At 41.7% G+C, this 23,578-nt stretch overlaps 1 protein-coding gene and 1 long non-coding RNA gene across 8 annotated transcripts in view; one reads left to right on the top strand and one right to left on the bottom strand.

The window, feature by feature from the left end:
* Nucleotides 1–23,578, bottom strand: part of CACNB2 (calcium voltage-gated channel auxiliary subunit beta 2) — a 390,684-nt gene that overhangs the window by 211,440 nt on the left and 155,666 nt on the right. The window lies entirely within an intron of this gene.
* Nucleotides 1,262–22,725, top strand: LOC123589990. Of its 2 annotated transcripts, XR_006708550.1 has the most exons (4): nt 12,909–13,389; nt 13,942–14,082; nt 21,264–21,367; nt 22,599–22,725. It is a non-coding gene; the product is annotated as an uncharacterized LOC123589990 (long non-coding RNA). The 2 variants fall into 2 exon arrangements; XR_006708549.1 differs by having other exon boundaries at nt 1,262–14,082.

The following is a 23,578-nucleotide window of genomic DNA, read 5'->3' as shown; positions in this document are numbered from 1 at the left end:
ATGTTTACATAAAGCAAGACATTGTCACGTATATTTACAAAGGAAGCAAACAACAAAAAACAGAGTCAGTGAACAGCAAAGACCCTTAATAATCAACAAATACTAACCATGAAATATCTGCTCACTGCCTGCTTATTCTAAGCCATGAGGTTTCATCGCTGAAAGATGAGTCACAGTATTTTCTGGGTGTCATCGAGTTCGTTGTAATGATTCCTGCCATCAGCGAAGCTCTCTTGGAAATCAGAGTTTAATACACCCGAGGGAGCTTTCTCATCCCAGGAGATTTCTCACTATTGACAACCCCCAACTCCTCCCCGAATTTACAAAGATGGGGCAGAGAGCAAGAGATCGCTTCATTCTGCAGGTTAGAACTCATAGGAAGTCATGGCTCCTGTCGCTGTGGACTATCTGGACTACTGAGGCTATTAATACACACACACACACACACACACACACACACACACACACACACACACGGACGCATGCCTTCTGAATCACTGATTTGCTCTACGGGGAGCCTGTGGAAGAAGTGGGTTACATCCTCAAGGTACTGTGGTATTCCTAAATGAACACAAAACGCTAAAACACATGCTAAAGCCATCTCTCAAAGTCTAGTAATATTGTCACATTCATATTCCAAGTTGATCGAAGAAATGAATGTGACTGGTTCTGTTGGGGGTACGGAGGGCTTTGAGAGCTTGCAGAGGCTCCAAATCAACTTCTCACTCAACTGAAAACACATCCCAGAGCTCAGCGGCTTTCCCTATGAAAGGCTGTTCTTGCTTTCCTAATTCCCTCTGTGTTGAAGAGACACATCTTCCTCCTGGCTTGCTCTTCAGGAATATTGCATTTTGTGGTATGTGAAGAGTTTACTAATAGTCTCCTTAGAAGGAAAGATGTGGACTTTCTGTTCCCCTTCAGTGCTGTCAACAGTAATTCTAACCACAAATCAAGTAAATTAAGTAAGGCAATGATTCTTTTAGTCAAACCCTTAGTTTCTTGGCTATGGTTGTTCTGCTTGTAATAAAATGACTTTTGGGGGCATTCCAAAATTTGCTCAAAATCAAACAAGGGTTGCTTGATACCTAAGTGCAAATCCACTAGAATATGCACGACCAAGTTTTTCAGCCCACGAGTAAATAAAGAATAGCCAATGGGGGCACCTGGGTGGCTCAATCGGTTAAACGTCCGACTTCAGCTCAGGTCATGATCTCACAGTTCGTGGCTGGAGCCCTGCGTTGGGCTCTGTGCTGACAGCCTGGAGCCTGCTTCATTTTCTGTCTCTTTCTCTCTCTGCCCCTCCCCCCCTCTCAAAAATAAACAAACAAACAAACAAAAAAGTGCCCAAGAGGTAACTGAGGGCAATGGTAATAGACTGGGTCAGTTATTGTGGATGAATGTTTAGAAAGGTTAACTTACTTTTTTTTCCCATGGATATGAGAAGATGAACTGTGGAATTTCAATTGTCTAAATATGTTTTTACCTCTCTGCAAGCAATTTTTGAGACTTAAACAAAAAGGAAAAACAAGGGGGTGGGAACTCTATGATTTTTACTGATGTAACAATTTACTGAATAGGATAGTCAAGCATCTTTCTAGGTTTCTTATTCAAAGTGAACAATATAATTAATATTCAAATTCATTAACAACAAAAATATTCCTTAGGGTTATTTTTTGAAAGGTTGGTCAATTAAACGTTTTTTTTTCCCCTTTCTTCCAAATCCCAACTTTTAACGGCAGTACACAATGGTACTCTCTCTCTTCCTTAAAGCTATTAACTACAACACTGGTGTTAGGATAATTATATAGAGTTTCCACGTGACATAATTCAGTGTACGTTACGCTCAATCACCATTCACTCAATATTCAATATTTACTGAATATAAAAAGCTAATAACACTCTGAGGTTACCATGTAGTCATTGGTATTTCACACTTCACGTTAACATATTTATCGATTGTCCAGAAGCCTCTAACAAATGGATTCCTTTCCACGAAAACCTGTAATATTTTTAATGGAGAGGAAATAACTTTATCGTAAATAGATGGACCTACAAGCCATTATTTTTGCAGTAAACCCCAAATGGAAAGAGCTCTTTGAAAATGATGAACGAGAAGACGGCGATGTTGTGTATTACTGTGGGAACATACCATTTGTCTCAATGGAATACATCTGCAAGTCTCTTAAATGGCAAAAGTCAGGCTCACAAGAAGTGCTATCTTATGGGTTATGGGAAACATTCTTTCCCCTAATAGGTTGATTACTAATTTCAATAAGGCTTTGAATTTAATCTCAATTGCATTCCCATCTTTAGGCCCTGAGCTTGGGAGAAAAAGGAGGTGATGACATACTCTCTATGCTGCTGTTAGGGCAAAAGACAGAAAACTCCCAAGATAGGAACTGAGTTCGGAGAAGCAAAGACAAAAATAATTGAAAAAAAAAAATACACAAATTGGTGTCACTATGAAACAATGAGTCACCCTGACCAGGGGTGACTTTGCCTTCCCCAGAAGACATGTGCCAAGGTCTGGAGACAATTTTGGTTGTCACAGCTGCAGAGAGGTTGCTACTTAACATCTGGTGGGTAGGGATCAAGGAGGCTGCTAAATCCCAGTACACAGGGCATCCCTCCACAACAAAGAATTATCCAGCCTAAAATGTTAACAATGCTGAGGTTGAGAAACTCTGCCATACAGGTAACTTATACTGGAATACTAGGTTAATAAAATACCAGTCAAAACAAAGGGAATATAGGGGATACACAACACCAAACAGCTGAATATGGGTTTAAAAGTTTCTCATTTACATATGAATATTTTTATTGATAGTTATTTACTGGATGTAGCCATAATAAAAGATAATGGTTACTGAGCCCCTAACTATGTGCCAGGCCTGGGCTATGCACTTTACTTGAACTATCCCAAGTTCACTATAACCACGTAATGGGAATGCTGTTATTAGCACAGAAAAATGATCATTTATTGCATCGAGCATCCTCTAGAGGTCAGCAGTCACTTGCTCTGTCTCTCAGTCAGTAACTGTCACTGGCGTGACCTTGAACACGGTGACAAAAAAAGTCAGTCCTGAGAGCTCTCTGGAGATCAGCTGGGTATCCTGAATGTCCTCCAAGAGAGTTGTACAGTCCTAAGTGTTAGAAGATACATAAAAAAGTGGGCTGGGTTTACGAATTTTGTTTTTTACAGTTAGGCAGAAAAGGGATTTACGAATCTTAAAAACTGAAGAACAATGAAGTACAACCCAGAGCGCACAGTGGTGAAACCAAGAAGCGGAGAACTTTGGACAGCCCCACCCCAACCCACACTCTCATCTCCCTAAATAAATATGTTCAAAGGACATTGATAAAGGGACCTGAGGAGGGCTAGGCATGTCTCATGGTATTGACAAGGATTCATTCAGAGTCTGGGCCAACATTTCTGGTCATTATATAATCTTAACTGGCTGAGGAAGGATAATATAAATTATTTCCTCGGAGGGGAAGCCTAGAAAAATTTAAAATTAATGTGTCTCAATGACTAAACGAATTGAATCAGCATTTTCATGCAAAGGAGACTTGAATGCTTTGTATTTTATGCACTTTTAACATTTAAGAGAATTTGGCAGGTGAGCTTTTTCATTTCAACATAAAGTAGATAACTGAGTAATTGGTTTAGACTTGGGATTTTCAGTTGAAAACTTACTAAGTTTATGTGCCATATCGAATACTTAGGAGACTTTAAATTTTACCGTATTTATAATTATAATTTTAATTTATTTCATAAGGCTTATTTACTTGGAGAGTTTTTGTCAGATTACTTCCATGCTTAAAAAAAAGACAAGGAATATTAAATATATAAATGCATTTTAAAAGGTTTTGGGACTGAAAGAGGAAGAAAGCTTTAGGTAAACATACTGACATCCTCAAAAGCGTGGAAGGGGTTCTCGTGGGAGAAGAAAAAGTAGGTTTTCCCAGCAGTGGCCTAAAGTGCTCTGCCCCTAAGGGTTAAAGCCTTCCTAAATCAGGTGGATTTCGGGGTTCCTGCCTGGCGGTTCCCTGATGACACCACCCACAGAGAAGGCTAACTACCATCCCATCCTCTTTACCCACACGGAACCACAGCTCACCCTCCCAGACATGACAAGTCTATGGGAGAAGCAAGACTAAAATATTAGAGGACACCCATGCCACCACCTATATGAACCAATACAGGCACTCAGGCACAAGTATGAATGAACAAATAAGGGAAACCATACATTTGAAAAATAAAGACAAAGAACAATCTAAAAGAGAAGATCCAAAGTTTCCTTGAAAGAACAGAAATAAAGCAAAGGAGCATAAGCAAATTAAAAAAAAAAAATCCAAAGTAGTATCTTCAGAAAGTCAAGAGATTACTGAATTTACAAAACAAGAATGAGAAGCTTTGAAAAAGGAACAATGAGGCAATGAGAATGTTTCTGAAAATTAAAATATACTTGCCGGCCTAAAGATATTCAACGGCCAAGATAATTAATAAAATGGAAGCATCTGAAGACCAAAGTGGAGGTATGTGAAACCAAAGGGAACAAATGAGGGAAAATATAAGAGGTTAAGAAATATGCATTGCTCCTAGTGTTTCAACATTTATCTTATGTTAGTAAAGAAAAATGTAAGAAACAGATTGACACTTTGGCCCAAAGTTAAATAGAATGATGGAGAAAAAGACTCACACCCAGACATGTCCTGATAAAAATGTGAAATCAAGGGATAAAGAAAAAACACGAAAAGCTCTAGAGAGAAACAGGCAAATTATCTACAAAAGAAAAGAATTAGTTTAATAGTGGGTTTCTCATCGGCAGCCCTGCATGATTGAAGAAAAACAATGAAAGGAAGTTCTGAGGGAACAATACATTTTGAAATCACAACTCCATGCCAAGATACATTATTATGTGTAATATACTAAAAAGATTTTCAATTTTTTAAATTTCTTTAAGAGAGAGAGTGTGTGCGTGAGTGGGGGAGAGGTAGAAAAAGAGAGAGATAGAATCTCAAGCAGGCTCTGTGCTGTCAGCAGAGAGCCCAATGCAGGGCTCAAACCCATGAACCACAAGATCATGACCTGAGCCCCAATCAGGACTCAGACACTCAGCCAACTGAGCCACACAGGCACCCCCAAAAGAAGAGATTTTTAAATGTGCATAATACACACACACACACACACACACACACACACACACACACACACACTTAATTACTAAGGCTTTTCTAGCAAAAACAAAAAATAACCCAAGAATAAGAACTTCATGGGATATCTACCACACTATTAGCCTAATAGAACTGAGAGGAAGCAGATGGAAACTTTAAAGAAAATACAAGAGAATCCATCAACTGGGACAGAATGAAGTCACCCTTGACTTTTAATGGCATTAGAGCCCACTTCCTTCCCCATGGATCCAATATGTAAATGATGTCTCCATAATCATGATGTTGCAAATGCTATTTATTTTCATTTTTAATAATCATAGTATAGAATGAAGCCAAAGGTTTAATTCCAGTTTCAAAACAATATAACTGGCATAAATAAAATAGCTAATAAAAACTGGAAGTTAGGAGAGATGGGGGTAGTATCTTTCAAATTCTTCAGCTTTTCAAGTGTCTAAAGTTAGTAAATTACTAAATAGGGGATAAACTAATATTTAAATTTATACTCGTAACCACCATATGAATTAAATTTTATAAACCCTCTTAACAGTGGTTTTCCCTGATGAATAAAATTGAGGGAGGGACTAGAAGGTAGAAGGAGACATTTACTTTTCATTTTTTAGCCTTTCATTCTATTTGGATATTTCAAATGCTTGCATTGTAGCCAGAATTAAAAAAAAATGAGTAAGAAAAAATATACAGTAAATGGACAGAAAAAGTTGAGAGATAAAAACTTCTAGGGGCACCTGGGTGGCTTAGTTCAACTTGGGCTCAGGTCATGATCTCGCAGTTTGTGAGTTCAAGCCCCGCGTTGGGCTCTGTGCTGACAACTTAGAGCCTGGAGCCTGCTTCGGATTCTGTGTCTCCCTCTCTCTCTCTCTCTCTCTGTCCCTCTCTCTCTTGTACTCTGTCTCTCTGTCTCTCTCTCTCTCTAAAAAATAAACATTAAAATTTTTTTAAACTTCTAGAAAAGAATTTTTAGATAACCTATGTATTTTATATACCTAACTTAAAAATTAAACATTGTTTTTTATTGCAAGTTCTTGGCTTCACAATTATAGTAAACCTAATTATTGCCATCAAAGTAGACTTTGGAGATGTTGTTTAAGAAATACAGAATCCAAACTTAACTGGCAAATTTCAGAATTTTAAAGACAGTGCTTTAAATAAAACACATTCCTGAAAAGACAACGGAAAATGAGAAAAGCTGAACTATTCAAAGTTGAGAGTAAACTATTCGAGAATAAAGCGAATATGAAAAACTGTATAACCGAGTATCTACGAATAGGCTTGGAATTAGTAGCACTACCATCATTTGGAATAGTACCACGTGGGGCATCAAATTCTCGTTTTCTGGACCGAGCGTTACTTTAGCAAGAGTGGCCTCTCTGACTACCCTTCAGAGAAATGCATTCCATGGCCTAACCTGTCATCATTCTTCTGCTCTTTCTGGCTTCATCTTTTTTCAACACCTGCCATATCATATATTTATTTGTTGGTTGATTTTGTGCCTTCCCCACCTGCCAGTTTGATGGTGAGCTCCTGGACAGCCAGGACTTTGTTTATCATTGATTCCTCAGTAAGGATAGCAGGTACTCAATAGTTATTAGTTGGATGAATAAAGTAAGTGTTCTTATAATATTTCTTCATATAACAACTGGTCTCAAAGATATCTTTAGGTTTTAATTTTTTTTTTGAAACTGGGAAATCTAATGTTGATTGTTAGATTTCTTTCCTATCTTGATTCTAACCATCTAATCCATAAGCCATTTATTATATGCATGTCTAAAACCACACGCCTGCGTCATTCTCACTGAACTCCTTATCAGGATAACCATTCCGAAACAAGTAGCAATTCATGGCTCAAATAAAATCAACATCTTCTTAAGGATCTATTACATTCAAGGTGTTGGGATGGATGGATGGATGAGGGCAGAAGCCTGTGACCTTGGTCCAGAAATCCTGTCTCCCCTTTCTCGGGGAACACTTACTTTCTAGTCAAGTTCTGGTTTCAGTATGAAGATTCTTGGTAACTTCTGGAGATATTCTGACTCTGTCCTCTCTCTTTCTGGATATTCCTCTATTTTTCCTCTTTTCACAAAAATCCAAGCATAAATCTTACTTCTCCCTTGTACACATATAAAGCATAGATAACAGATTTGGTCCAGAAAGTTACCATCTGTTTTTTTTTAATTTGGGGAATGTGTCAGACAACAGTTCTACCTGTGCTTCAATACTGAAAATGTTAGTTTTTGAAAAAAAAAAAAAAAAAAAGGGTGGGGGTGACAATGAGGGAAAAAAAATCCAAACTTATCACTTGGAGGGTGTAACATTTTTTAAAAAGTAAATGCACTTCTGTAATGCTTCCGAACAGAAGTAAGGACCCGAGTCAGTGTATATTCAACTATTCCTCTGTTTAAAAATTACATTTTTGAAAGTGCTTCATTTTCTGGCTGATATCAGCAAATACACATCAGTGAGTTTATGACATCTTATACAAAAGGGACAACTCGTTCCCCCCAACAAGCTGTCAAGTAACGTACTTGACTCATTTTGCCAGGGGCTGAAGGTCTCAAGCATACCTTCTGCCTTCGGTAACTTTGTTGGCTCCCGCACACTTGGCATTCTTACGGCTGTTTTTGGCAGGCAGACGCACAGCCAACTCACTATTCATTATGACCCCAAAAGCCAGATCGCACAAACTACTGCAAGTGACCTTGTGGGATAACGGAAGGGTAGCCCAAGAAAGCACTGTCGATGCTTCCCTATAGCGTTGCGATTGTAAATTGTATTTGCCGTTTTATGATGATCTTTCGAGAAATACAAAAGTCTAAAATTTTGCTGTATGTTGTTTAGTCCCAAACCAATCACGTTTTTTGGTTTTAGACGACTGAACAGTGAGAAACATACATGCTTCTGGCTAAAAAACTAATCAAACTTATTCTTTGTCTTCTGCAGGATAATAAACTTTTGAGTTAATTTTCTTTTGTTACAACTTGGGAATTTTTATCTTTTATATGTTTATCAAGTGACAAGCTTCTTTTAACGTTTATTTATTTCTGAGAGACACAGAGAGAGAGAGCATGAGCAGGGGAGGGGCAGAGAGAGAAGGAGACACAGAATCTGAAGCAGGCTCCAGGCTCTGGGCTGTCAGCACAGAGCCTACGTAGGGCTCAAACTTGTGAGCAACGAGATCATGACCTGAGCCAAAGTCAGACGCTTAACCTACTGAGCCACTCAGGTGCCCCAAGAGACAGGCTTCTTACTGACCCTTTCAAAGTATTCCCCATTCATTTCAGTCAGTGGCCTCACATCTTTTTAAGTCCATGACATCAAATCGCATGACCCCCTTCCCACCCCTGTTGCTATCTTTTAATGTATGCAACGTATTTATTGATTATACCTACTAAGAGCCATCACTGTGCTGGGAAATAGGTATTATGTTCAGTGGTGAACAAAAGAGATAAAATATGATTTTTGGCTTCAATTTAATAGAGAGGGAAGAAAAGTATCAAGAATAAATAATTGGTACCTAACTGTAAATTATGATAAATTCCACGATGGAAGAGTGTCTATTTACCAACTTTTGAGATATTCCCCCCAGGTAGTTCAAACACTCTTTCTCCTGGCATGGCTTTCCTCTCTACTGTATCCTCTGCCATCACCCGGGACATTACATGCAAACTTCTGTCCTTCCCTTTAGGTCCCTGGCTCTCTCCAAATAGAGGGCTTTCACTTCCTCACTAGGAACTCACATGCGTAATTCTTACCTCTTCTGGTCTCTACCCCAAGTTGTTTTCGTTTTTGTTGTTGTTGTTGTTTTAATTAATCTCTACACCCAGGGTGGGGCTTGAACTCATGACCCAAAGATCAAGAGTCATATGCTCTACCAAGCCAGCCAGGTGCTCCCAAATTGTTTTAACTAAGGGACTTCAAATCGTGAAACTTTTCTGATCATAATCTTATTATTTTCACCTTGTCGGCTACTTTTCTTACAATAAACCTGCAATTAGCCTTTCCCATGACCTTGAGTCCTTTCATACCTCTGTGCTATCTTTGGGCTACTAACCTCCTGCAATCACTTGCTTCTCTCTCTGACCTGCTTCCCAAGGTCCAACATGTCCACAGTACAATCTCTAGCAACCTGCCAGTCCTCACTCCCTATCTTCAGTGTCTGCCTACTACTTTTAAAGAAAATGTTAGTCATTTTCTCCAGGGTTACTGCGAATTGCCGGAGATTCTCAATACGTATCACTTAACCCAATTTCATCATGACTCTTAACGATGCTTACAATCATTTCATAATACACCTTTCTCCTTCTTCCTCCTATCTCAGCCTGCCCTTCTCATTTTCCAAGTACCTCACCTCCACTGTCAACTACACAAGATGTCAACTAAAATGTCAATTCTCTCTCTTGATCTATTTTATTTTTAAATCTACACATCCATTTTGAGAGAGACAGAGCAGGCATAAGTGGGGTAGGGGCAGAGAGAAAGGGAGAGAGAGAGAGTCCCAAACAGGCTCTATGCTCAGTGCAGAGCCGGACGCGGGCTTGACCCCACAACCTTTTAGATCGTGACCTGAGCCAAAATCAAGAGTTGGACGCCCAACCAACTGAGCCACCCAGGTGCCCCTGAAATGTCAATTCAAAATTTATGTCATTTCCACACACACAAAACCTTTACATATTTCATTTTTGTGTTCTGCTTCCCTTTAAACTCTTTTTTTTTTAAGTTCTTATTTATTTTGAGAGAGAGAGAGAACAGGGGAGGGGCAGAGAGAGGGGGGGAGAGAGAATCCCAAGCAGGCATCACACTGTCAGTGCAGAGCCCTACATAGGGCTTGAATTCACAAACTGTGAGATCATGACCTGAGCCAAGATCAAGGGTCAGACGCTCAACCGACTAAGCCACCCAGGCTCCACACAGTCCTCTGTATTTGGTCTTCTCACTTGCTCCAGAAACTTGTGCTCTGTCTACAAATATGTTCACATCGTCTCTCAACTCCCTCCCTCCAAGTGATTGTGGCCTATTTCCACCTTCTGGACACCGTAGGCTTCGTTTTGCTGGTTTTTGCTTTCATCCCCGTCCCACTTCTTGTAACTCACTGCCTTTGTGCCTGACCGTCACCCACCCCTTGAAAGAACTCTTCTAAGATCACAAATGCCCTTTCGCTAAAGTCACTTTTGACCCAATGGATACCCCTTCTCTTTGTCCTGAAATCCTCTGCATCCATAGTTACTATTGCATTACGCACGATCTTCTTCCTTGTCCTACCTCCCTGATAACCCCTCACTTTTTATTGTATCTTCTGCACACGTGAGAATTCCTTAGGATTCCTCCATCAACCTCTTTTCTTCTTCCCCTGCACCAGGAGTCACAAATGGCAACCCTGAGCATATTTTGGCTTCCAGGGGCGTTCTGTCTGGCCTACAGAGTCTTGAGGTTGTTTGTTTTCACAGAAGTCAACACTTGCAAATTAGGAGATTTTACATAAAATCTGGACTTCCACTTTGTCTTGAGAAACCACGATTCATATCAACTACAGAATAAGGATAAAAGAAAGAAGAGCGTCAAACAGATACAAATGACCATTTGATAGCCAAGTAATAATGAAAGACTGGCTTCCCCCGTCACATAGGAAATATGAAGAGATATTCTCAGGGCAGATTTTGAGGATTCGTGCTGATAACCGCAGATATTACCAAGTTCAGTCTATCAGTCTTCTGTTCTCATCCTTGTCAGACTTACCCACATCTTCAGAGCCCTGGTTATTCGTCCTATCTTCTATAATTCCCTCGTCTTATTTCAAAAAGGATTTGATTCCGACTCCTTTAGTTTACTTTCCTCTGCATACTGAATTTACCTAATAAAACCTGAACTCTGAAACAAGTAACAGAATAAAACGAGAGCTAACGTCAATTTTAGCTTTCAAATTCTGATGCGGCCACATTGCCTAGCTGGTCCACGAAGCAGAGCATATTGCTTTGCTTTACTCCAAAGGCTTTCCTTGTTCTTAATTTTAGAGGTGATAAAGTCTCCATGGGGAAGAATATAGGAAAAGAAAGTGTATAAAGGTGGAAGGTAGAAAAATCTGCATAAGAAAAGTCATTTTCACTCATTCTTCTTTCTCCTCCCTTGTACACTTTACAAAAATATCTGTTTGGCAGTCACTAACCCTAAACTTCTACTTCCTGACGTTGACACTTCAATTTCCATCGCCTCGTATTCCAAGAACAATGTATATACGTCTCCCTGCTGCGGAAATGAAAAGTGAGAGTGGCAAGTATAAGATGACCTACAAGGAAAACAAAAACAAAAATAAAAAAACGACCCTCCGTTTTAATGAACGAGCCGAGAGAAAGGTCTCCTCCGCACTTACTTCCCTACCTTGAAATGCTGCCTAACATGCCATGATGTTTAAACTCCTCATAGCCCTGGGCTAACATTTGGAAAGGCTTATTTATATTTTGAAAATGGAAGTCCACACACACCACGCGGAGGATGACATTCTGTCCCGCGGCAGCATAAACCACGGTTTTGTAAGCCGCGTTTCACTTCTTGCTTTGGTGCCTTGTTAACCCACTAAGCCAGGTTGCCAGGCAACCATGCCAGCTTTGCTGAATATAGATATTAACAGGTTTAGGTTACAAGGGGGGAAAAAAATGGTGCAAATGAGCACAGATTTATCCTTCACCTGGAAATCTGGGGAAACAAGCAATCTTCACAACCGGGTGTTTGAAACAAATGTATTTAATACCTTCTTGTTACACTCCAGCCTCTGCGATGGAGGCGACAGTTCGTTCCCGCCTCTGAGGTAACACCCCTGCCCACTGTGTTCCGAGAAACGTCCTTGCCCGCTGCCACCATGACTTGCAATTCTGGGTTTAGAACACCGATCGTGTTTCTAGCAACTGACGGAATTTCAATCTCGTTTTAATAAAGTCGCACGCTTATAATGTTCTCTAGGGGAAGGCTCTCTCCCAGGGAGCATTCTGCTCTTTACTGTTGGCGCTGGGTAGGACAGAAGTAACTGTCCCCATCGGTCAGGGGAGAAGCCCGTCTTCGTGACGATATGGTGTTGGCGCCACAACTGGTCGAGGGCAGAGCTGGGATGTGCCCCCAGCGGACAGCCGGCCCCAAGAGGCAGTCCCTCTGACATGTCTCAGGATTTTCTTTTCTTTTTTTTTTTTTTACCAGATTATTGAGAAAGTGACAGAAAGTGAAGATAGTCTTGTGAGCTGTTACAGCATCTAAGACTTCGGTACGGGCTCTCCTGCAAAGAGGCAAGTCTGTCATCAGAGACGTGTAGCCCTGAGATGTGTTTTCTTCTTCTTTTTTCTTTTTTCTCCCTCGTTCCAACATTTCTCACATCCCTGCTTTTCCGCCTGTACTCCCGAACAGACTTTACAACAAAACAAAAATAAAAATAAGCTCTCTCTGATCCCTTTTCTCTGGAGGCAACACGAGGGGCCAACAAGGCTCTCGCTTGAATCCCTTCACTGTGACTTCCGCTGCGGGACGAATGACCCCAGAACGACCCCACAGAGCTTCTGAGTTTAAAGGACACCCGCTTGGGGCGCCTGGCTGGCTTGGTAGGTTGAGCATCTGACTCTGCTTCAGCTCAGGTCATGATCTTATGGTTTGTGGGTTCAAGCCCCGCATCGGGCTCTGTGTGGACAGTGTAGAGCCTGCTTGGGATTCTGTCTCTCCCTCTCTCTCTCTCTGCCCCTCCCCCACTTGCTCTCTCTCTCTCTCTCTCTCTCTCTCTCTCTCCAAATAAATAAAAATAAACTTAAAAAGAAAAGAAAAGAAAGGACACCTGCTTATAGATACGGACCTGTAGGAGAGCTCTGCGGAGAAAGCAGGCTAGATATGCTTAGCCCAGATTGCACCAGGCTGCAATCTGCCTGCAAGTCTAGAAAAGTCCACCCCCACCTGTCACTCACATTTAAAAATATGTGCTCTCACTGCTATTGCTGCTGCCGCCGTTCACGTGGGCAAAGCACTAAGATGGCTCCAGGCCGACCAAGCGACCCAGGCTGCTAAGGCGCAGGTCCTGTGGATCGCTGGGACCAGGCCTCAGAGGCCGGTCAGCACTGACTCTCCGAGGAGTGGTTCCACTTTGATTTCTCTTGTGTCAAGCCGGGACGCCTGATGACGGTAATTTCGAGACAAGTGTGGTAGTGCTCTTTCTCCCTCCTGCTTCGATAGGTTGGTGACGTTTCCACTCCCAGCCCTGCCGAAGGCTAGGCTAATTTCAGTCAGAATGCCTCCCCTGGGTTATTTTCTGGGGCCCCAGGAAGTGTGAGGTATGTGCATCTTCTCCCACATTGCGGGGAGGTGCCCTGGATTTACCCGGAGAGGCTTGTTCAACCAGGTGGGAGCGACGAGAGGACGCTTCCGTCCGCCTTCCAGCACTTTCCGTCCTGCTACCAAAGACAGCCGAGGCAGCCCATTTCGCTCCCCTGGCTTGACTTGGGAAGTTAATAAGATCATAAGCTGAAGACCTAAGAACTGGCAAACCGTGCCAAGACGAAAATCTCAGACTCCCCTGGGGAGAGAAATACTCGCTTGCCCTCCTGAATAGGAGTCTCTCTTTTTGAAAGCAGTGGGGTCTCCCTCCACGTTATGATAGTTTCCCTCTCACCTCAATATTGTGGCCGACTGCAAATTAAAACAGTGCTCTTTCCTGGCTTATACTGTCTTATCTGCTTGGCTTGGCATTAGTCCTTAGGAGAAATCTGGTCTCTCTTTCTTCCCCAGGGAATTCTAAATACTCTGCGGGGTTTTCTCCCCCCCCCAGAAGTCATCGGTGATGATAAAAACGAACAGATTTCGACGGCATTTTAAACGTGTTAGTTATCGAAAACGTAATCAACACCTGGACTTTTGACATTTATTGCGGTATGTTCTGTGAGGGTTTTTATTTATTTATTTTTATTTGAAAATTTTTTTAATGTTTAGTCATTCTTGAGAGAGAGAAACAGAGTGCGAGTTGGGGAGGGGCAGAGAGGGAGACACAGAACCCGAGGCAGGCTCCAGGCTCGGAGCTGTCAGCGCAGAGCCCGATGCGGGGCTCGAACCCACAAGCTGTGACGCCATGACCTGAGCAGAAGTTGGACGCTCAACCGACCGAGCCACCCAGGCGCCCCTGTTCTGTTAGGTTTCATGACATAAATGGAGACTTACTTTACACAAGGGCTACACGTATACGTGGGGAGAGTAATTCTGATGATCTCTGTTCTTTCACGCGACCTCTGCGCATAAGACTTGGTTTTAAACTTGGTTCAGAAGTAGCAGCAATTTCATTTCAGGGGTGTGGGTGTCCGCTTGTTAGCTGCGCAGCAGGAACAGAAGCACGGATGCGGCACGGATGCTCATGTGTTCAGAGCGTTAGAGGTTCTATCTGTGGAAATGGTGGGGAACGGGGCCAGAACCTTCGACTGAAACTCGATGCAGACATGCCTCCGGGCCAGGCTGGGAATTCTAGATCAGCACCAGAGGTGATTTTAAGTAGCATGGCTTGTCTCACTGTTCTTGTGACATCTCTTGTCTCCAGGACATACGCTCCTTGGATTCTTAGGATTAATCCATACAAGCACCATGTGAGGTGGGTGTCACGACCCCCATTTTGCAGGAAGAGAAAGGGATCCTTGAGAAGATCAGTTAACCTTCCCAGAGTCACAAAGCTGATGTGTCCCTGCCGGATGCCACAGGTGTATGCCCCCTCCCCTCCTCCTTGGGTTTGAGAACACTCACAGCAGAGTCTGTTGCGGGGACAGCGGGGACCTTCCCAGTCTTCCCCGCCACTGCTCTCCTCTTTACTCATCCATTCATACTCCATGGGAAACTGAGAGTGACCACGGAATTTGCTGTCCAAACCACAACACTTTTGGAAACAAACGTCACTAGTCATCATTGTTGTGAGGCAACAGGCATGATTTGGGACTTCTGCACACCCTCGTTTGACCAAATCCCTGAAACGGGGTTAATACTTACTTAGTAACTTAATTTGAAATTGTCCACAGTGGAGTCTCTCCAACCCTCTCCCCTCAAAGGCGGCATCCCTGAATATGTTACCATCTGGTTGCTGAGAGGGGACGCCCCCCCCCCCCCACAGTCCACTCAGCAGTCTTCCCAGGTCAGAAGTACCCAACCCATCCTTATTTTCCTTCTGCTCTCCCTTCCGTCTCGGTAGAAGGAGGGCTGCCTTGCCCGCCCTTCTCCTGAGGCGGTGGGGTGGCTCGGCTGAAAGGTCTCTGGTCTCTGCTGGTCCAGGCAGCTAATGCCCACCGGGCTGTCAAGTAAGGGCTGTAGGAGCAAAACCTCCAACGGGGCACAGACTCAGACTCCTCTGAGCATATTGTGATTTGATCACCCACTGCAAATGGTGTCATCTCTTGATTTCAGGGCACGATTCACAACTGGTCCTCCCCTGCCTGGGCTCTACGTGCCTCAGATGTGGTATCTAACATGAACTAGGACACAGATCAACACCTTCTCCCAAGAAATGTCACCCTTCTTATTGGTCTGGATTTGGTGCTTTCAAGTTCACATTTATTTATTTATTTTTGAGAGAGAGACAGAGAGAGAGAGAGAGAGGTCACATGAGCAGGGAAGGGGCAAAGGGAGAGGGAAAGAAAGAATCTCAGACTGCAAGTTCAGCGTGACGCCCCATGCGGGGCTCAATCTCATGACCATGAGATCATGACCCGAGCCAACATCAAGAGTCAGACGCTTAACTGACTGAGTCACCCAGGCACCCCTAAAGTTTAGATTTTAATGGTATCTTTCATGCACCTGCTTGAGTTCTCTCTGTTTTTAAACCCTCACCAAATAGAAACAGGAAATAGTTCAGCATATCACTATGTGATTCGGGGGTAATTATTTGATTTTCCTTACCCGTATTTCATCGACCTCCAGGCTTTGATCTTCAGACCCAGGAACACCCAGGCAGAAAGCCAGCCCCAAAGGGAAACCTATGTGAAGCTTTTGCGTGTAGTGGAGTTGAATCTCTCCCTTACACTCAGACATTAGCTCAGCAAGAACCCTGGAAGAGAAGTTCCACCAGTTGGACGCTCACTGTAGCTCTAAGACCACAGTTCAAACACAAGACAAAGAAGCCAGGGATGAGGGGTGACAGAGGGCCCTGCCTGCAATTCTAGACCCCTCGGTCGTCTTCTCTGGAAAGGGAATCAGTTGCGTTCAAGAAGGCTTAACTTTCTCAACGGACAGAGAGGAATCCATAAAGGGTTTGGTCTGCTGGAGAATGGATGGAAATCTGGGTTTAAGGGAACTTACTGAACAGTAGAAATATTTGGAATGACTTGGAGAGGAGAAAGTTTGGAATTTAGCACTCAGTACAGGGGCTGCTACAGAGTCTAGGAGATTCAAGGCAAGAGATCCCTGAATCAGTGCTATAGCCACGGGACTGGAAAGAAAAGGACGAAGGGAACAAAGAGGAATTTAACAAATTACTTGTGAGTGCTGGCACGATGATAAGTACTTCATGTACGTTATTTTAAAAACATTCCTACCAGGAAAGTTTTATTATCCCCATTTTACAGATGAATAAACTAAACCTCAGAGGTTACTAATATCAAGGTCCAACAGCTGGTGCAAGAAACAACATTTAAAGTCAGAATTTCCCTCTAAAGTAGAATATAATCTGTCAACAATGCTCTGAGCTTGGGTAGATGAGGGAATGTCACCAGGAACAGGAAAGCAGAGGACAGGCATTACTTTGGAGATAGGGAATGATGATTTGTTTCCTTTTAGATGTGTAAGTGCCTTTTAGATGTGTGAGAACTGCGATTATTTTAAAAGGTGCACATTTTAATATATAAAAAACACAATTACTAACAGCAATTTTCATATCAGTTACATATTTCTTAATGCTTTGTGGCTGGCTATATAAAGCTATATAAATGAGTATTTACTAAAGCCACCTGGCACAATCTCTCAGGTTTCCAAGTCTAGATATAGACTTTATCTATCTATTTATTTTTATTTATTTACTTTTTAGAGACAGAGAGAGAGCTCGAGCTGAGGAGAGGGGCAGAGGGAGAGAGAGAGAGAAAGAGAGAGAAAATCTTAGGCAGGCTCCCTGCTTAGCACAGAGCCTGACTCAGGGTTTGATCCCACGAGCCTGGGATCATGACCTGAGCCAAAATCAAGAATCCATCACTCAACAAACTAAGCCACCCAGGTACCCTGAGTCTATTCAGAAAAAAAGAAAAGAAAAGGAAAGAAAAAAAAGAAAAGAAAAGAAAAGAGAAAATAAAAAATAAAAAAATACATATATATATATATAGGAAGGACAAAACAAAAAACTGTCTCCACATGTGAAATTCTGGAAGAACCTCAGCGGCTATGAGCAGAAGTAAATATCTGTATCACTAGACACACTCTGATTTCCTGTCAGTTGTGAGCGAAGGTGAAAAATATTAAAATCTGCACAGGTTTTTGAAATAAGTATAATAAACCTAATGTATCCCAACAAGGAAAAAGAGGGGAGAAAACAACAATAGGGAAGTATTTCCCATGACAGCAGCATATGTTCAGAGCATAAAAAAGGAAAATATAAAATTGGATATTTTCAGAAACTGTTACTGACTGAAAGACCAGTAGTCTAGATACTGCAGTGAAACTTCTATATCTAATGAAGTGAAGCCAAGAAGAGATAAATCTCTCAGAGTCATAATAACACCATTCAACTTTAAGTTCATCAAGACAGACATTAAGTATGTATCAGAGAGGTTAAAAAAAAACCTCAGAAACTGGTGCAGTCACTCTGGAAAACAGTATGGAGGTTCCTCAAAAAACTAAAAATAGAACTACCCTACGACCCAGCAATTGCACTACTAGGCATTTATCCAAGGGATACAGGTGTGCTGTTTCGAAGGGACACATGCACCCCCATGTTTACAGCAGCACTATCGACAGTGGCCAAAATATGGAAAGAGCCCAAATGTCCATCGATGGATGAATGGGTAAAGAAGATGTGGTATATATATACAAAATGGAGTATTACTTGGCAATCAAAAAGAATGAAATCTTACCATTTGCAACTACATGGATGGAACTGGAGGGTATTATGCTAAGTGAAATTAGAGAAAGACAAATATCATATGACTTCACTTGTATGAGGACGTTAACAAAACAGATGAACATAAGGGAAGGGAAGCAAAAATAACATCAAAACAAGGAGGGGGACAAAACATAAGAGACTCTTAAATATGGAGAACAAACAGAGGGTTGTTGGAGGGGTTTGGGGAGATGGGAGGGGCTAAGTGGGTAAAGGGCATTAAGGAAGCTACTCCTGAAATCATTGTTGCACTATAGGCTAACTTGGATGTAAATTTAAAAATTACTTAATTAAAAAAAACTCAGAAGATTAGTGAATCCTTGACAACCTGAATAAGACATTTATATGGAAATAAGATGAAATATAGAGTCAACTGACCAAGGAGGGGAGATAGAGTTTCTTGCTGGAGGACAGATAGCTTTTCCACATCAGAAAGCTATTAGGGTGCCATCCTATTTGTAGTATATTTTATTTTCATGTTCGTCTTTTAGCTAACTTCTAGTAACATGTATTTTATAAGACAATAATAGTGCATTCTTAATGCATTTGCTAGGAGCATCTCTATCAAGAAATAGACAGCAGACCTCAAAGTTCTGAGTTCTTACTTAATCTCTAGCACTCTGTTAGGAGAATATAATTCATTTATGTCCTTTATAGCCTGCCTTCATTTTTTTACATAAATTTTATTTTTGCTTTTTATGGTACAAAGTAAAAAAACAGAAAAGCAGCTAATGAAATATACTACCTACTATATAGAAATAATAATTTTAAAGGGGATCACAAGTTTGGGATGTCAGAAACTTGAGTGTGATTGATTTCAGCTCTTGAGATTTAAAAGAACGACAAGGGAGTTTGCTCAGTGACTGGATCCTAAGTCGGGTCTTTTATTTCTGTATTTTTAGGGCAAAGCAACTTTTCAACAAAGTAGGTCAGTCTGGCATAAAGTCACATCTACAGCCTTAAGGGGTCCATACGGCTTTAATGAACAAATGCCCACATGACCATGTCTCGAAACCCAGACTTCTGAAAGAATTTTTTATAGTCAAAGAATATGTGGAGATTCCACAATAAAGTTTCATATTGTGTACTTAACTGTATCCTAACAAAAAGTAAAAATTGTTACTGGGAGGGGCGCTTGGGTGGCTCAGTCGGGTTAAGCGTCCAACTCTTGATTTCAGCTCAGGTCATGAACTCACAGTTCATGACTTGGAGCCCTGCATCCGGCTCTGCACTGACAGAGCAGAGCCTGCTTGGGGATTCTCTCTCTCTCTCCTTCTCCCCCTCCCCTGCTCATGCTCTCTCTCTCTCTCTCTCTCTCTCTCAAAATAAACAAATAAACTTTAAAAATTTTATTAAAAAACTGTCATTGGGAAAGCTGTGTTTCATAGATCTGAATCCTTGCTCCTAAATATCCTTTCTTTTTTTTTTAAGTTTTTTAAATGTTCATTCATTTTTGAGACACACAGAGAGAGCGTGAGTGGTGGAGGGGCAGAGAGAGAGGGAGACACAGAATCTGAAGCAGGCTCCAGGCTCTGAGCTGTCAGCACATAGCCTGACGCAGGGCTTGAATCCACGAACCATAAGATCATGACCTGAGCCGAAGTCGGATGCTTAACCCACTGAGCCACCCAGGCACCCCTAAATATTCTTTCTTGATATTATCTTTTTTTTATGTTTATTTATTTTTGACAGAGAGAGACAGACAGAGCTTGAGCGGGGGAGGGGCAGAGAGAGAGAGAGAGAGACACAGAATCCGAAGCAGGCTCCAGGCTCTGAGCTGTTAGCACAGAGCCCGACGCGGGGCTCGAACTCACAGACCGCGAGATCATGACCTGAGCCGAAATCGGACGTTCAACCGACTGAGCCACCCAGGCGCCCCTCTTGATACTATCTTTAACATTACTTTAAAATTTGTTCTAATTTCTGTTACTCCAAAAACATCATTATGCTTATTTGTAAAACTCTCAACAACATTAAAAAATAAACAAACTTCTGAACTCTAAAGGGCCATAACACTTTTTGGGTGAACTACAGTGTGTTATGCTAAGCGAAATAAGTGAGTCAGAGAAAGACAAATATCATATGATTTCACTCATATGTGGAAATTTAAGATACAAAACAGATGAACATAAGGGAAGGGAAGCAAAAATAAGATAAAAACAGAGAGGGAGACAAACCATAAGAGACTCATATCCAGAGAACAAACTGAGGGCTGCTGGCTGGGTGTTGGGTGGGGGGGATGGGCTAAATGGGTGATGGGCAAGACGGAGGGCACTTGTTGGGGTGAGCCCTGGGTGTTGTACGTAAGTGATGAATCACTAAATTCTATTCCTGTAATCATTATTATACTGTATGTTAACTAACGGATTTAAATTAAAAAAATAAATTTAAAAAAAGGAAATAAAGAACCAGAGGGAAAAAAAAGGGCCATAACACGTTCTATCAAGCATGCATGTGCCATGATAATCCGTTCCCTCCCCTTTCTTTGTGCTGTCTGTAACCTTTATTTGGCAAGTGTGGTGAGTGCTGTCCTAGGAAGCCTCTGCATACCTCCAGTCTCTGAGATTTGAATAGAGGCATTGAGATCTGCCCTGGAATCCCCAGTGAAACAGTTACCAAAGATATAAAAAGTGCATACAGGAGGCACAAAGCAATTTTAAGAATGTCCCTGCAGCCCAGCCATGCTAGCATACTCCAGGTACGTTCCTGCCTCAGGACCTTGGTACCTGAACGTTCCTTTGCTGGGAATACTTCGTTCCTACATTTCCACATGGCTGGTTCTGTTACCTTCTTGAAGTATTTGCTCAAATAGTTTGACCAAGGAATTGGCAACCCCCCCCCCCAATTCCTGGCACTTTCTAAGCCAGTCCCTGCTCTAGTTTATCCACCACATCGCACAGTGCTTATGTGTTTGCTTTTTGTCTGTCTCCTTTCACTAAAATGTGAGCTCAGGGCAGACAGGGATTTTGGAGGATCTTATTCACTGCTGTTTCCTCAGTGCTGAGAATATCACAGAAGAGGCGTCCAGTAACTTTTTGCGGAACGATCGTCGAACCCGCACAGCAAAAGGACCTGCTAACCCTCACATCTCAAGAGAAGCAGGTAGTTGATGTTCTTACTCATTTTAGAGCGAGGGAAACTCTCGGGAACGATAGAAGCAGGTGCCCAGGAAACACAATGCCTTAGAGGGCGCCCCACAAAAAGAAAGTGGCGTTTCCCTCCGGACTGTGATATCTGGCAATACGTGTTCGTGTTTACCAGACGGGGCAAGGCAGATCTAAGGAATACTCAAGACGAACCAGGGGGAGAGAGATAGAAGACCCACTCTCTCCAAAGAGAGGTTCCCTGTGTGGTTTCAGACGAGATGAATCATTTTATTCTTCTCTTGACTTCAAGTCTAAATAAATGCTCGAATGGAAAGTGGCCAATGGCAAAGGCAGGACTACCAGATACATTTCCCTCCACATAGCCAAAAAACTCAGAGAAATGTCATCCAATGCCTAAAACAAGCACACTGATTAAATCCGAAGCGAAGGTCAACATCCAAAGGTGTCTGTCTGTGCCCTATATTTAAAATAAGCCATTTCATAACACCAATGAACAGTCAGTGTTGGTTCACCGCACAATCAACGCACAGGAACCAAATTACTATATTCTCTGTATGTAACGGTAATTCAACTCCTAAACTTTGCTTCTGACAAGCCCGGGTACAGAGACATTTATACAGTGACATTTATGCATTTATACAGTGGAATAGACAGTGAAAACTATAACCTAAGAAAATACAAGTATCCCGACTCTATTAAAATATCAGTTTTTACATTTTTAGCCAACAACTTGAACTTTTAACAAAATACTGGCATAACTGAGTCTGAAGGAAACCAGACGCGATGGTGATCGAAGCTTATAAAATGGATTGAGTTTTGCCCTCACAGCAGAAACACCCCATTAGGCAGACACTGCTTTGGGAGAATTAATCTTTTAGAAGGGATTAATCGGATGAGGGAGGGGATATACTTTTGCAACTACTCCTTTCTTCGGTGTTTATGTACTGGGAGAAAGTGGCAGAGACCCAACTGGAAATCAGAATTAGCTGCTGGAGCCATCCTTACAGAGCGGGAAAGAAACTCAGTGAATAGGCCACGAGTCTGTGAATCATACCCCTTGGTTATACTGGGATGAGACGAAAAACCAACAGCGGCAAGAGTATTGAGACAAAGAACACCAATATTAATTTCTGACAATGAACAACTCGCAAAAAATGTTGCCAGTTGTTTGAAATAATTGGGGGAATTGTGTTTCAAACTAAGATACATCTCTTTTCCTTAAGTAGTATACAGAACGACCGTCAAGAAAAGCAATCAGTCGGGGTGCCTGGGTGGCTCAGTCGGTGAAGCGTCCGACTTCGGCTCAGGTCATGATCTCACGGTCCGTGAGTTTGAGCCCTGCGTCGGGCTCCGTGCTGGACGCTCTGAGCCTGGAGCCTGCTTCGGATTCTGTGTCTCCCTCTCTCTCTGACCCTCCCCTGCTATGCTCTGTCTCTCTCTGTCTCAAAAATAAATAAACGTTAAAAAAAATTATTAAAAAAAAAAAGAAAAGAAATCAGTCACCATTTTCAAGTATGTACTGTGCTCTTTCATGGAAAGAAAGAAAAGCCTAATCAGCTAAATTTCAAATTAAGGCAGTAAAAATAGAATCATTTATTTTCCCCGAGTTACTTTAAGCAAAGAGCACAATCATAAATCTAATAAAGTCTGCAATGAATATGGTTGGGTTGCACGTGCCGGTGCCGGCTAAAAACAGTGGTGTTCGAGACCCAACTTTATACGGAGAGTCCAAGGGAATCCATTTGCCTGTTAATTTTAATGTATCAAGCTCGCTAAACAGGATAGCAGAGAATGAAAGCCACTTGTTTAAGAGTTTACAGATTGTTCTCATTATTTTAAGCTCAATATAATATATTTTGTACTTTCGTAGGAAACTAACTTGAAGCAACATTCAAGAGTCAAACTGGATTAGGATTAACATGTCATGTTATTCCTGGAATGTTAAATTTTCCTCGTACGTGTCCATTATTGATTGACAGAATTTAATCAGACGTGTAAAACTGAGAAATAACTATTGCTATCACGCTTCGAAGGACAAAAAAAGGGAACGGTAGGCCCAAATAATGAAAACTCTGCACATCCTACCCGTAAAATTTGACTTAATACTATCAATCTATGCTATCTTTACTGAGTACGAACAGTTAAAAACATCTTCAAACCATAGCCTTGACTTTGCACTGATGCATGTTAAATTCTGAGTGTAGAT

This window comes from Leopardus geoffroyi, chromosome B4 (assembly GCF_018350155.1).
Source record: "Leopardus geoffroyi isolate Oge1 chromosome B4, O.geoffroyi_Oge1_pat1.0, whole genome shotgun sequence".
NCBI classification, from domain to species: domain Eukaryota; kingdom Metazoa; phylum Chordata; class Mammalia; order Carnivora; family Felidae; genus Leopardus; species Leopardus geoffroyi.
This window is presented reverse-complemented; position numbering and strand designations above follow the sequence as displayed.